The sequence below is a fragment of the Aegilops tauschii genome, chromosome 7 (assembly GCF_002575655.3).
Source record: "Aegilops tauschii subsp. strangulata cultivar AL8/78 chromosome 7, Aet v6.0, whole genome shotgun sequence".
Classification (NCBI taxonomy): domain Eukaryota; kingdom Viridiplantae; phylum Streptophyta; class Magnoliopsida; order Poales; family Poaceae; genus Aegilops; species Aegilops tauschii.
The window spans coordinates 503,515,606-503,530,366 of NC_053041.3; positions in this window are offsets into that span (position 1 = coordinate 503,515,606).

A 14,761-nucleotide genomic window follows, 5' to 3' on the forward strand; every position below is an offset into this window, starting at 1 on the left:
CAACAGGCGGCGGGGTTCGGCGCGATGCGGCAGCAAGGGCAAACCAGCGAGCGGAGCTATGGGGGTGCGGGGTGGTCCAGGCGCGCGGCGAGCACGGCCGCGAGCGGCAGCACAGCGAGACGGGGCGAGGTGCGGGCGGTGCGCGTGCGCGATGGACGGCCAACGGGCGCGCGACGCGGGCGCGAACGGCGCAAGGCCGACGCGGTGGTGGAGGCACAGGGGGAAAGGGGAGACGCGACGCCTCACCGGCGGTTGCAGGGAAATGCATGGCAGTAAGCACGGGGAGGAGGACGGGGACGATTCGGTGATGGAGAGGACGGTAGTGATGGCGTCCGGCGAGGTGGTCCCAGGCGTGGCGATCTGCGTTGGCGTCCGGGCGTGGCGGCGAGGCGGGAAGGTGACGGTGACGAGGTCCTCGGGCGGCAGCGTCGTGAATGTAGGAGAGGTCGATGGCGTGCAGTGAAGGAGCGGTGGGGCGGGGCAGTCCAGCGACGGCGGGTCGGCGTCGGGTTGGGCGCCGACGTCGGGCTCGGGGGCCACGGGATCGTGGCGGCGTTCGTTGGGTGCCCCCGATCCAGATCGCGCGGGGGGAGGGGAGTGGGAATCGTGGGGAGGGGGAAGTTAGGTTAGGGTTTTAGTGTGGACCAGGTGGGATGTAAGTAGAGGCTGCCTGGGCCGGCCTGGTGGCCCAATGGCCTGCTGGGTCGAGGCCCAGTTTGGGGGGGGGGGTCTTTCTTCTCTTTTACTTTTCTATTAATTTTCTTTTTATTTTCTTCTTTTCTGTTTTCACTTATCTCTTAAGTTTATTTAGTTTTATTAATTAGTGCAATTTATCCTAAATTGGTAGTTCTAATTATACCACAACCACATTAAATTGGGAACTTTAAATAAAGTAGTTTCCATTTGATTTAATATTTTCAAAGCGTTTAAATAATTGTTTTTTCTGCTGTTTAAATCATTTTAGAGTAATCTAACATTTTATAAAAGTGTGATTTCTCCACCATAAATACCTATGCATTATTTGGCACAACCCAAACATTTTAGTTTGAATGTTTGAAATCTTTCACCGTTTGACTTGATTTTGAATTTGAATCGGTTTTGAACTAACGTGAGATTAGGAACAATAATCGTGGTGACGTGGCATCATTAACAGAGGTTTACTGTAGCTTAATTATCCGGGCATCACACCCTGCCAGGCTTCCGGTGCCCATTTTCTCCTATGTGAAGTCTTTTACCCTGGAAAAAATCATAAGCAAGCTTTCAGGAAGAAACTCCGCCGCCACGAGGCGGAACCTTGGCGGAACCAATCTAGGGCTCCGGCAGAGCTGTTCTGCCGGGGAAACTTCCCTTCGGGAGGGGGAAATCATCGCCATCGTCATCTCCAATGATCCTCTCATCGGGAGGGGGTCAATCTCCATCAACATCTTCAGCAGCACCATCTCCTCTAAAACCCTAGTTCATCTCTTGTATCCAATCTTTGTCCCAAAGCCTCAGATTGGTACCTATGGGTTGCTAGTAGTGTTGATTACTCCTTGTAGTTGATGCTAGTTGGTTTATTTGGTGGAAGATCATATGTTCAGATCCTATGTGCATATTAATACGCCTCTGATTATGAACATGAATATGATTTGTGAGTAGTTACGTTTGTTCCTGAGGACATGGGAGAAGTCTTGCTATAAGTAGTCATGGGAATTTGGTATTCGTTTGATATTTTGATGAGATGTATGTTGTCTTTCCTCTAGTGGTGTTATGTGAACGTCGACTACATGAGACTTCACCATTATTTGGGCCTAGAGGAAGGCATTGGGAAGTAATAAGTAGATGATGGGTTGCTAGAGTGACAGAAGCTTAAACCCTAGTTTATGCGTTGCTTCGTAAGGGGCTGATTTGGATCCATACGTTTCATGTTATGGTTAGGTTCACCTTTATACTTCTTTTGTAGTTGCAGATGCTTGAAATAGGGGTTAATCATAAGTGGGATGCTTGTCCAAGAAAGGGAAGCACCCAAGCACCGGTCCACCGACATACCAAATTATCAAAGTAACGAACGCGAATCATATGAGCGTGATGAAAACTAGTTTGACAATAATTCGCATGTGTCCTCCGGAGCGTTTTCCTTCATATAAGAGTTTGTCCAGGCTTGTCCTTTGCTACAAAAAGGATTGGGCCATCTTGCTGCACTTTATTTACACTTGTTACTTGTTACCCGTTACAAATTACCTTATCACAAAACTATCTGTTACCGATAATTTCAGTGCTTGCAGAGAATACCTTACTGAAAACTGCTTATCATTTCCTTCTGCTCCTCGTTGGGTTCGACACTCTTACTTATCGAACGGACTACGATAGATCCCCTACACTTGTGGGTCATCAAGACTCTTTTCTGGCGCCGTTGCCGGGGAGTGAAGCGCCTTTGGTAGGTGGAATTTGGTAAGGAAAAATTTATATAGTGTGCTGAAATTTACTATCACTTGTTACGATGGAAAACAATCCTTTGAGGGGTTTGTTCGGGGTATCTTCACCTCGTCCGGAACCACAATTAGCTACCCCTCAACCTACTGAACCTACTGAAAATGTTTACCTTGAAATTCCTTCGGGTATGATAGAGAAACTACTAGCTAATCCTTTTGCAGGAGATGGAACATTGCATCCCGATTTGCACTTAATCTATGTGGATGAAGTTTGTGGATTATTTAAGCTTGCAAGTGTGCCCGAGGATGTTATCAAGAAGAAGGTCTTCCCTTTATCTTTGAAGGGAGAGGCATTGACATGGTTTAGGCTATGTGATGATATGGGATCATGGAACTACAAACGATTGAAATTGGAATTTCATCAGAAGTTTTATCCTATGCATGTTGTTCATCGTGATCGTAATTATATATATAATTTTTGGCCTCGCGAAGGAGAAAGGATCGCTCAAGCTTGGGGGAGGCTTAAGTCAATGTTATATTCATGCCCCAATCATGAGCTCTCAAGAGAAATGATTATTCAAAAAATTTATGCTCGGCTTTCTCTCAATAATCGCTCCATGCTCGATACTTCTTGTACTGGTTCTTTTATGATGAAGACTATTGAATTCAAATGGGATTTATTAGAAATAATTAAACGCAAATCTGAAGATTGGGATCTCGACGAAGGTAAGGACTCAGGTATAACACCTAAGTTTGATTGTGTTAAATCTTTTATGGATACTGATGTTTTCCGTGAATTTAGCACTAAATAAGGACTTGACTCTGAGATAGTAGCTTCTTTCTGTGAATCCTTTGCTACTCATGTTGATCTCCCTATGGAGAAGTGGTTTAAATATAATCCTCCCATTGAAGTAAAAGTAGTTGCACCTATTAAAGTTGAAGAAAAGACTATCACTTATGATGATCATGTTGTTCCTGCTGCTTATATTGAGAAACCACCTTTCCCTATTAGAATAAAGGATCATGCTAAAGCTTCAACTGTGGTCAATAAAAGTAATATTAAGACACCCAAACCCCCTGAGCAAATTAAAGTTGAACCTAGTATTGCTATGGTTAAAGATCTCTTGGCTGATAATATTGATGGGCATGTCATTTACTTCTGTGAAGAAGCTGCTAGAATTGCTAGACCTGATACTAAAAATAAACATAGACCTGTGGCAAGCATGCCTGTTATATCTGTTAAAATAGGAGATCATTGTTATCATGGTTTGTGTGATATGGGTGCCAGTGTGAGTGCAATACCTTACACTCTATATACAGAAATTATGCATGATATTGCACCTACTGAGATAGAAGAAATTGATGTGACAATTATGCTTGCCAATAGAGATACTATTTCACCAGTTGGGATTGTTAGAGATGTTGAAGTCTTGTGTGGGAAACTTAAATATCATGCTGATTTTCTTGTTATTGGTTCCCCACAAGATAACTTTTGTCCCATTATATTTGGTAGACCCTTCTTGAATACTGTTAATGCTAGGATAGACTGCGAAAAGGATGTTGTTACTATTGGTTTGGGTGATATGTCTCATGAGTTTAATTTTGCTAAATTTCGTAGACAACCCCGTGATGAGGAATTGCCTAGTAAAGATGAAATTATTGGTCTTGCTTCTATTGTCGTGTCTCCTAATGATCCTTTAGAACAATATTTGCTAGACCATGAAAATGATATGTTTATGAATGAAAGAAGGGAAATAGATGAAGTATTCTTTAAACAGGGGCCTATTTTGAAACACAACTTTCCTGTTGAAATCCCGGGGGATCCTCCTCCACCTAAGGGTGATCTCGTGTTTGAGCTTAAACCATTACCTGACACTCTCAAATATGCTTACCTTGATGAAAAGAAGATATATCCTGTTATTATTAGTGCTAACCTTTCAGAGCATGAAGAAAAGAAATTATTGAAAACTCTGAAGAAGCACCGTGCTGCTATTGGATATACTCTTGATGATCTTAAAGGCATTAGTCCCACTCTATGCCAACACCAAATTAAATTGGAAAAAGACGCTAAACCGCTTGTTGATCACCAACGACGGTTAAATCCTAAGATGAAAGAAGTGGTAAGAAAAGAAATACTAAAGCTTCTGGAGGCAGGTATAATTTATCCCGTTGCTGATAGTCAGTGGGTAAGCCCTGTCCATTGTGTCCCTAAGAAGGGAGGTATTACTGTTATTCCTAATGATAAAGATGAATTGATCCCACAAAGAATTGTTACAGGTTATAGGATGGTAATTGATTTCCGCAAATTAAACAAAGCTACTAAAAAGGATCATTACCCCTTACCTTTTATTGATCAAATGCTAGAAAGATTATCCAAACATACACATTTTTGCTTTCTAGAAGGTTATTCTGGTTTCTCTCAAATACCTGTGTCAAAAGAGGATCAAGAAAAGACCACTTTTACTTGCCCTTTCGGTACCTTTGCCTATAGACGTATGCCTTTTGGTTTATGTAATGCACCTGCTACCTTTCAAAGATGCATGATGGCTATATTCTCTGACTTTTGTGAAAAGATTGTTGAGGTTCTCATGGATGATTTCTCCGTTTACGGAACTTCTTTTGATGATTGCTTGAGCAACCTTGATCGAGTTTTGCAGAGATGTGAAGAAACTAATCTTGTCTTGAATTGGGAGAAGTGCCACTTTATGGTTAATGAAGGTATTGTCTTGGGGCATAAAATTTCTGAAAGAGGTATTGAAGTTGATAAAGGTAAAGTTGATGCTATTGAAAAGATGCCGTGTCCCAAGGACATTAAAGGTATAAGAAATTTCCTTGGTCATGCCGGTTTTTATAGGAGGTTCATTAAGGACTTCTCAAAAATTTCTAGGCCTCTGACTAATCTCTTACAACAAGATACTCCTTTCGTCTTTGATGATGATTGTGTAGAAGCATTTGAAATACTTAAGAAAGCTTTGATTTCTGCACCTATTGTTCAGCCACATGATTGGAATTTACCTATTGAAATTATGTGAGATGCTAGTGATTATGCTGTAGGTGCTCTTCTAGGACAAAGAGTTGATAAGAAATTAAATGTTATCCAATATGCTAGTAAAACTCTAGACAGTGCCGAGAGAAATTATGCTACTACTGAAAAAGAATTTTTAGCAGTTGTATTCGCTTGTGATAAGTTCAGACCTTATATTGTTGATTCTAAAGTAACTGTTCACACTGATCATGCCGCTATTAAATATCTTATGGAAAAGAAAGATGCTAAACCTAGACTTATTAGATGGGTTCTCTTCCTACAAGAATTTGATTTGCATATTATTGATAGAAAGGGAGTTGAGAACCCCGTTGCAGACAACCTGTCTAGGTTAGAGAATGTTCTTGATGACCCACTATCTATTGATGACAGCTTTCCTGATGAATAATTAGCTGTCATAAATACTTCTCGCACTGCTCCATGGTATGCTGATTATGCTAATTATATTGTTGCTAAATTTATACCACCTAGTTTCACATACCAGCAAAAGAAAAGTTTTTCTATGATTTAAGACATTACTTCTGGGATGACCCGCACCTTTATAAAGAAGGAGTAGATGGTGTTATTAGACGTTGTATACCTGAGCATGAACAGGAACAGATCCTACGCAAGTGTCACTCCGAAGCTTATGGAGGACACCACGCTGATACGTCCATTTTGCATCATGATTTTATATTGATATTTATTGCATTATGGGTTGTTATTACACATTATGTCACAATACTTATGCCTATTCTCTCTTATTTTTACAAGGTTTACACGAAGAGGGAGAATGCCGGCAGCTCGAATTCTGGGTTGGAAAAGGAGCAAATATTAGAGACCTATTCTGCACAATTCCAAAAGTCCTGAAACTCCACGGAAGTTATTTTTGGAAATAAAAAAAATACTGAGCGAAGAAAATACCAGAGGGGGCCCACACCCTGGCCACGAGGGTGGGGGGCGCGCCCTACCCCCTGGGCGTGCCCCCTGCCTTGTGGGCCCCCTGGTGGCCCTCTGGTGCCCATCTTCTGCTATATGAAGTCTTTCGTTCGAGAAAAAATCATAAGCAAGCTTTCAGGACGAGACTCCGCCGCCACGAGGCGGAACCAATCTAGGGCTCCGGCGGAGTTGTTCTGCCGGGGAAACTTCCCTCCGGGAGGGGGAAATCATCGCCATCGTCATCACCAACGCTCCTCTCATCGGGAGGGGGCCAATCTCCATCAACATCTTGTAACGCCCGGATAATCATGCTACAGTAATCTCACGTTAATGATGGCACGTCACCTCTGTCACTGTAATTAATCTCGGGTTAAATCAAAACCGTTTCAAATTTAAATCCTAAATAAGTTAAACGACAAAAGTTTTCAAATATTAAAATAAAAATGTTCAGGCTATGTCAAATATTGCTATGGTAATTATGGTGTAGAAGACACAATTTTATAAATTACTTAAATGCCCTAAATTAAATATAACAGAAAAGGAAAGAAATAAAAGAAAAGAAATTACAAAACAAAAAAAGAGAAAAACCCCCCCCCCACTGGGCCGACTGGCCCAGCTGGCCACCAGGCCGCCCGACCGGCCCACCCCAGGCTCAACCCTCGGGCCGGCCCACCCCGCGCCCCACTCCCTTATCCCCTCACCCCCACCCACTCACCGACAGCCCCCACCCCCCCCGAAATATCCCCCCTCCTCCTCTGCCTCCCCCGATCTGGATCGGGAGGAGACCACCGTCACCGACCGCGCCAGTACGTCGCCGCCGCATGGAGCGCCGCCTCGCCCTCGCCGGAGCACTCCATCGCTGCCCTGCACCGCGTCGCCGTCGTCCTCGCCCCCTCCCCGCGCCCCGCTGCCTTGACCCTACAGCCCCGGTGAGGCCACGGCCTCCACGCCCCTCCTCTCTCTCCCTCGCCCCCGCGCTCACCGTGCCCCGCGACCACCGCGGCTGCCCTGGCCACCGGCCTCGCCTCGCCGCACCCTCTGCGGGCGAGCGCCCGCCCCACGGCCCCCTCCGTCGCCGTGCACACTCGCCGACCCGGGGCCCGAATGCGCTCACCGCACCCCCGCCCTCCTCCTCTCTGCGCCATCTCGCCCGCCATCCACCATGGACACGAGCTCGACCCGCGGCCGCGTCGACCTCCCCCCGCGCCCTGGCGCCCGTGCCTCGTCCCGGCCGTCTGGCTCGGCCACGGCCAGTTCCCCCCCTCTGGTCCGCGGCCACGCTCCGGCCAGCCCCGCCGCTACCTCCACCCCCGCGCCGCCCGCGGCCCTCCGCCGCCCTCCTGGCCGGCGTCGTGGGCGCCAGCGGCCTCGTCCATGGCCACGGCCCCGCCCTGCCCTGGGCAGGCTACGGGCGCCCGTCGCCCACGCCCACCGCCGTCGCCGCGCCGCGCCCGCGCCTGCCTGTGGCCCCTGGGCCACTGCCAGGTGGGCCTCGCCCCCCCTGAGCCACTGCCCCCTGGGCCCGAACCCCCCTGGCCTATGACAAACGGGGCCCAGCCCACAGAACAAAAAGTAAAAAAAATGATTTAAAAAAATAAAGAAAATAATAATAATAATAATAAACTAATTAATAAAAATTAATAAAAAATAAAAAAAATAAAAAAAATAATAATAAAACAAATAATAACAATAAATTTAATTAATTAATTAATTAACTAAATTAATTAAGTTAATTAATCCTGTTTAAATTAACCTAATTAGTTAATTAATTTAACTAAACAGTAGTTAATTAGCTAACAGCCCCTGACAGGTGGGACCCACCTGTCAGGTTGACCAGGTCAACGGTCAACGTTGACTGCTGACGTCAGCATGACATCATGCTGATGTCATAAATCCATTTTCGAATTAAATTAAATAATTAATTAAATTCCAGAAATTAATAAAATCTTTAGAAAATCATATCTTTTAATCTGTAACTCGGATTAAAATATTTTCAACATGAAAGTTGCTCAGAACGACGAGACGAATCCGGATACGCAGTCCGTTCGTCCACCACACCTCCCTAACCTATCGAACTCGCAACTTTCCCCCTCCGGTCCATCTGTCCGAAAACGCAAAACATCGGGAATACTTTCCCGGATGTTCCCCCCCCCCCTTCACCGGTACCACCTTGTAACACCCCGCATGTAACTTGCCATATTTGTAACTCCGACTCTTGCCATTTCCGGCTATGTGATATGTTTTTCCCTCCGTTGTCGGGTTTTGTCTTTCGTTTTGTATTTTGTCTTATCATGAGCACCCAGTTGCTATTCTTGAAGAAACTGAGCGCAAGACTCGCAACAAGTCAATCAAATTCCTGAAAGTGAAGTGGTCGCACCATTCCGACCGGGAAGCCACCTGGGAACGCGAGGACCATCTCCGTTCCGAATATCCAGAGTTCTTTCAGTCCTAGATCTCGGGACGAGATCCTCTCGTGGTGGTGGAGTGTTGTAACACCCCGCATGTAACTTGCCATATTTGTAACTCCGACTCTTGCCATTTCCGGCTATGTGATATGTTTTTCCCTCCGTTGTCGGGTTTTGTCTTTCGTTTTGTATTTTGTCATGTCATGCATTTTCATATCATGTCATCATGCGCATTACTTTTGCATATGTGTTCGTCTCATGCATCCGAGCATTTTCCCCGTTGTCCGTTTTCCAATCCGGCGCTCCTATCTCCTCCGGTGCACCCCTCTTGTTTTCTTTCGTGTGCGTGTGTCTAACTTTCTCCGAATGGACCGAGGCTTGTCATGTGGTCTTAATATACCACCCGGAGACTGCCGGTCAAGTTTCGTTCCATTCGGAGGTCGTTTGGTACTCCAACGGTTAACCGGGCCTCCGCAATGTCCATTTGAGTATCCAGCAAAACCCCCTCCAAAACCAGCCCAAAGCCCACCAAACTCTCTTCCATACTCTAGGTCGTTCGATCACGATCGTGTGGGCGAAAACCGCACCTCATTTGGAGTCTCCTAGCTCCCTCTACCTATAAATGAGTGGGCATCCCGAAAAACGAAATCTCAGACGAAACCCTAACCCTCTCCCTCCGCGCCGCGCCGGACGCGTCCGCTCCGGCCGGACAACGTCCGCCGCGCGCCCGGCCAACCGGGGCGCGCCACGTCATCTCCGCCGCCGCCCGGACCGCGACGGCCCGCCGGGCCCGTGGCCGGCCCCCTCGGCCCGCTCCTCCGCGCCTCCCGTCGGCCGCCGCCGACTCCGCCGCCGCAGCGCGCCGCCGCGCCCGCCCGCCGGCCGGCCAGCCGCCTCCGCCGCCGCGCCGCGGGCCCCGCCGCCGACTCCGCCGCCGCGCCGGCCACCGCCTCCTCCGGCGCCGCCCCCGCCGGCGGCCCCCCTCCTCCGGTGCCGCCGCCTCGCCACCGGCCTCCGGCCCCTCGCCCGCCGGCCCCCTCTCCTCCTCCGGCCCGAGCCGGCGAGCTCGAGCTCCCGTTGACCGCGATCCAGATCTGGTCAAAGGTTGACCCGAAACCCCCCCTCCGTTTTGCTAAGTCTGATAATTTTCTCAGCATATGCTCCTGTTCGCGATGCGATAACTTTGTGCATGTAGCTCCGATTCGCGCGTTTAATATGTCAAATTGTTCGTCTCATGATGCTCTACATTTTGTTCAATTGCACCATGTTCATTAGAGGTCATCTTGATGCCCAAATCTTCGTTGGAAGAGGGCTAGTTGCTGTTAATCTCTGGTTCTTATCAGAACTTGGAGATTTGTCATTTTTGTATCATTTATTCTGTGCATCTTTTGAGCATGAAATCTACATGTGTTTTGAAGTATGCCATGCCATCTTTCCAGTGGTATGGTCCATTTATTTTTGTAGTCTTTGTGGTGACTAGCACAAGCATGCAAAGTAGGCCCCGTAATAATTCTGATTTCAGGGACTTAGTGATTTCTCTAAGTTTTTGTCTGCTGTAATTTTGTTGCCATGTAAACTTGATGCTAGAGAGAGATCCATGCATATTTTGGAGTTGTTCAGTAAGGATGTTTTGTAGATATAGTTGCAATTGATCCATTCCTGCAATTGTTTGCAATTTTAGAGTACAATAGAATGACTCAATCTTGCTCTACTTTTGCTATAAAATATTTCTGGCAGATTCTTAACATGGTATGCATTTTTGCCAAGCTTATTGTAGTTTATCCATACATGCTACGCAATTGTTCTTGCCATGGATAGCTTAATAAACATGCCATCTTGCTGTAGGTATGCTTGGGTTGTCATGCATTGCTCTGTAGTGAGTGCATCAAGCTCACAAAGAGGCCTACATATTTATATTTCTGCCATGCTCTATTTTCTGCTAAGTCTGAGACCTGATAACGAAACTTGCTATGTTTACATGCTTGCCATCATATCTTCTGGTCCTTTTTGGCTTATGGTCAGTAAGGGACTTTTGTCATGTACATTTAGTAGAACACTACCATGCCTTGTTTTGCTATGTTAAGTTCCTGTAGCATATTGATTTCGTGCTCCGAACATTGCTACCTGATGCTGATTTCTGCCATGTCCAGTTTTTCACTAAGTCTGTGAACCTGTAATCTTTTGCACTTTTGCCATGCTTGTTTGAGCTTGATATGTTGTGAACTAGCCGTAGCTCAGTGTTCATCTTTTGTCAAGCATCTCCTGTAGATTACTGCCATGTGCTTTTTTGCTATGTTGGGGTGCTGTAGCATTGTTACTTGTGGTATTTTAAGTGCTATCTTGCTGTTTAACGCAGATTAGTGTCATTCTTGTTTTGCTTGCCATTTGCAAACCGTGCATCCGATTCCGGTGATCTTTATATCGATTTCGACCGAAATCATCTCATCTTTCCAGTGGCATGCTTGGTTTTCCAAGTTACTGCCATGTTCATCATTTTCCTTCCGGAGCACGCATACGCATCGCATATCATATCTTGCATATCATACATGTCTTGCATCATGTTGCTTGTGCATTTCTCGTTGTTGATTGTGGTTCCGTTTGTTTGTGTTCTTGTCTTGGGTAGAGCCGGGAGACGAGTTCGTGAACGAGGAACCTGTCGAGTACGCTTACGAGGATCAAGCTTTCGACAACTCTGAGAATCTTGCAGGCAAGATGACCACCCCTCGAAATCACTTCTATCTTTGCTATGCTAGTTGTTCGCTCTATTGCCATGCTCGCTACCTATCACTGGCTATATCATGTCTCCTATTTCAGCCATGTCAGCCCCTAACCATCCTTTCCTAGCAAACCGTTGTTTGGCTATGTTACCGCTTTTGCTCAGCCCCTCTTATAGCGTTGCTAGTTGCAGGTGAAGTTGAAGTTGTTCCATATCGGAACATGGACAGGTTGGGATATCACAATATCTCTTATTTAATTAATGCATCTATATATTTTGGTTAAGGGTGGAAGGCTCGGCCTTATGTCTGGTGTTTTGTTCCACTCTTGCCGCCCTAGTTACTGTTATACCGGGATTATGTTCCTTGAGTTTGCGTTCCTTACGCGGTCGGGTGATTTATGGGACCCCCTTGACAGTTCGCCTTGAATAAAACTCCTCCAGCAAAGCCCAACCTTGGTTTTACCAGTTGCGACCTATACCTTTTCCCCCGGGTTTTCTAGAGCCCGAGGGTCATCTTTATTTTAAACCCCCGGGCCAGTGCTCCTCTGAGTATTGGTCCAAACTGTCAGCCGCCGGTGGCCACCAGGGGCAACTCTGGTCTGGCCTATCGGAAGCTTGGACAATCCGGTGTGCCCTGAGAACGAGATATGTGCAGCTCCTATCGGGATTTGTCGGCACATTCGGGAGGCTTTGCTGGTCTTGTTTTACCATTGTCGAGATGTCTTGTTAACCGGGATTCCGAGACTGGTCGGGTCTTTCCGGGAGAAGGTTTATCCTTCGTTGACCGTGAGAGCTTATGATGGGCTAAGTTGGAACACCCCTGCAGGGTATTATCTTTTGAAAGCCGTGCCCGCGGTTATGAGGCAGATGGGAATTTGTTAATGTCCGGTTGTGGATAACTTGTCACTTGACCCATTTAAAATACACCAAGTGCGTGTGTAGCCGTGATGGTCTCTTCTCGGCGGAGTCCGGGAAGTGAACACGGTCTGTGTTATGTATGACGTAAGTAGGCATTCAGGACCTCTTCTTGGTCATTGCTAGATGACGTCCGTTCCTTTGCTTCTCTTCTCGCTCTCATATGCGCAAGTTAGCCACCAAATATGTTTTTGCCGCTGCAGCTCCACCTCTTTGCACCATTCCCCCTTTAAACTTAAATAGTCTTGATCTCGCGGGTGTGAGATTGCTGAGTCCCCGTGACTCACAGATACTTCCAACACCAGTTGCAGGTGCCGACGATGCCAGTGCAGACGATGGCGTCGATCTCAAGTGGGAGTTCGACGAGGAACGTGGTCGTTATTATGTGTCTTTTCCTGATGATCAGTAGTGGAGCCCAGTTGGGACGATCGGGGATCTAGCATTTGGGGTTGTCTTATTTTCATCTGGATGTTGACCGTAGTCGGTCTATATGTTTGTATTTTGGATGATGTATGATTGATATTTATGTATTGTGTGAAGTGGCGATTGTAAGCCAACTCTTTATCCCATTCTTGTTCATTACATGGGATTGTGTGAAGATGACCCTTCTTGCGACAAAACCACTATGCGGTTATGCCTCTAAGTCGTGCCTCGACACGTGGGAGATATAGCCGCATCGTGGGCGTTACACACCTACTATCGCGTTAGGACACACCTCGCACTGCTCATTGTCATGTCACGCATCGTCATGTTTATGTTTGCATTGTATTTACTGTTTCTTCCCCCTCTTCTCTCCGGTAGACTACGAGACCGACACTGCTGCTGCCCAGTTCGACTACGGAGTTGACGACCCCTCCTACTTGCCAGAGCAACCAGGCAAGCCCCCCCCCCTTGATCACCAGATATCGCCTATTCTTCTCTATACTGCTTGCATTAGAGTAGTGTAGCATGTTACTGCTTTCCGATATCCTATCCTGATGCATAGCCTATCCTTGCTACTACTGTTGTTACTTTTACCTGCAATCCTACATGCTTAGTATAGGATGCTAGTTTTCCATCAGTGGCCCTACATTCTTGTCCGTCTGCTGTGCTATACTATCGGGCCGTGATCACCTGGGCGGTGATCACGGGTATGTACTTATATACTATATACATGACACATGTGATGACTAAAGTCGGGTCGACTCGTAGGAATACCCGCAAGTGGCTCTTTGTGGCGGAGCGACAGGGCAGGTTGAGACCGCCTAGGTGAGAGGTGGGCCTGGCCCTGGTCGACGTTCGCGGTTACTTAACACGCTTAACGAGATCTTGGTATTTGATCTGAGTCTGGCCATTTGGTCTATACGCACTAGCCATCTACGCGGGAGTAGTTATGGGTATCCCGGCGTCGTGGTATCAGCCGAAGCTCTTTTTGACGTCAGCGACGGAGCGGCGCGCGCCGGATTGGACTGGAACGCCACTAGGCTAGGTCTGCTTCCGGCCGCCCTCGCAACGTGCAGGTGTGCATAGGGCGATGGGCCCAGACCCCTGCGCGCATAGGGTTAGACCGGCGTGTTGACCTCTCGGTTGAGCCTAGGTGGGGTTGCGACGCGTTGATCTTACGAGGCCGGGCATGACCCAGAAAAGTGTGTCCGGCCAAATGGGATCGAGCGTGTTGGGTTATGTGGTGCACCCCTGCAGGGAAGTTTATCTATTCGAATAGCCGTGTCCCTTGGTAAAAGGACGACCCGGAGTTGTACCTTGACCTTATGACAACTAGAACTGGATACTGAATAAAATACACCCTTCCAAGTGCCAGATACAACCCGGTGATTGCTCTCTAACAGGGCGACGAGGAGGGGATCGCCGGGTAGGATTATGCTATGCGATGCTACTTGGAGGACTTCAATCTACTCTCTTCTACATGCTGCAAGATGGAGATGGCCAAAAGCGTAGTCTTCGACAGGACTAGCTATCCCCCTTTTATTCTGGCATTCTGCAGTTCAGTCCACTGATATGCCCCTTTACACATATACCCATGCATATGTAGTGTAGCTCCTTGCTTGCGAGTACTTTGGATGAGTACTCACGGTTGCTTCTCTCCCTCTTTTTCCCCTTTCCTTTCTATCTGGTTGTCGCAACCAGATGCTGGAGTCCAGGAGCCAGACGCCACCGTCGACGACGACACCTACGACACTGGAGGTGCCTACTACTACGTGCAGCCCGCTGACGACGACCAGGAGTAGTTAGGACGATCCCAGGTAGGAGGCCAGCGCCTCGTTCGATCTGTATCCCAGTTTGTGCTAGCCTTCTTAAGGCAAACTTGTTTAACTTATGTCTGTACTCAGATATTGTTGCTCCCGCTGACTCGTCT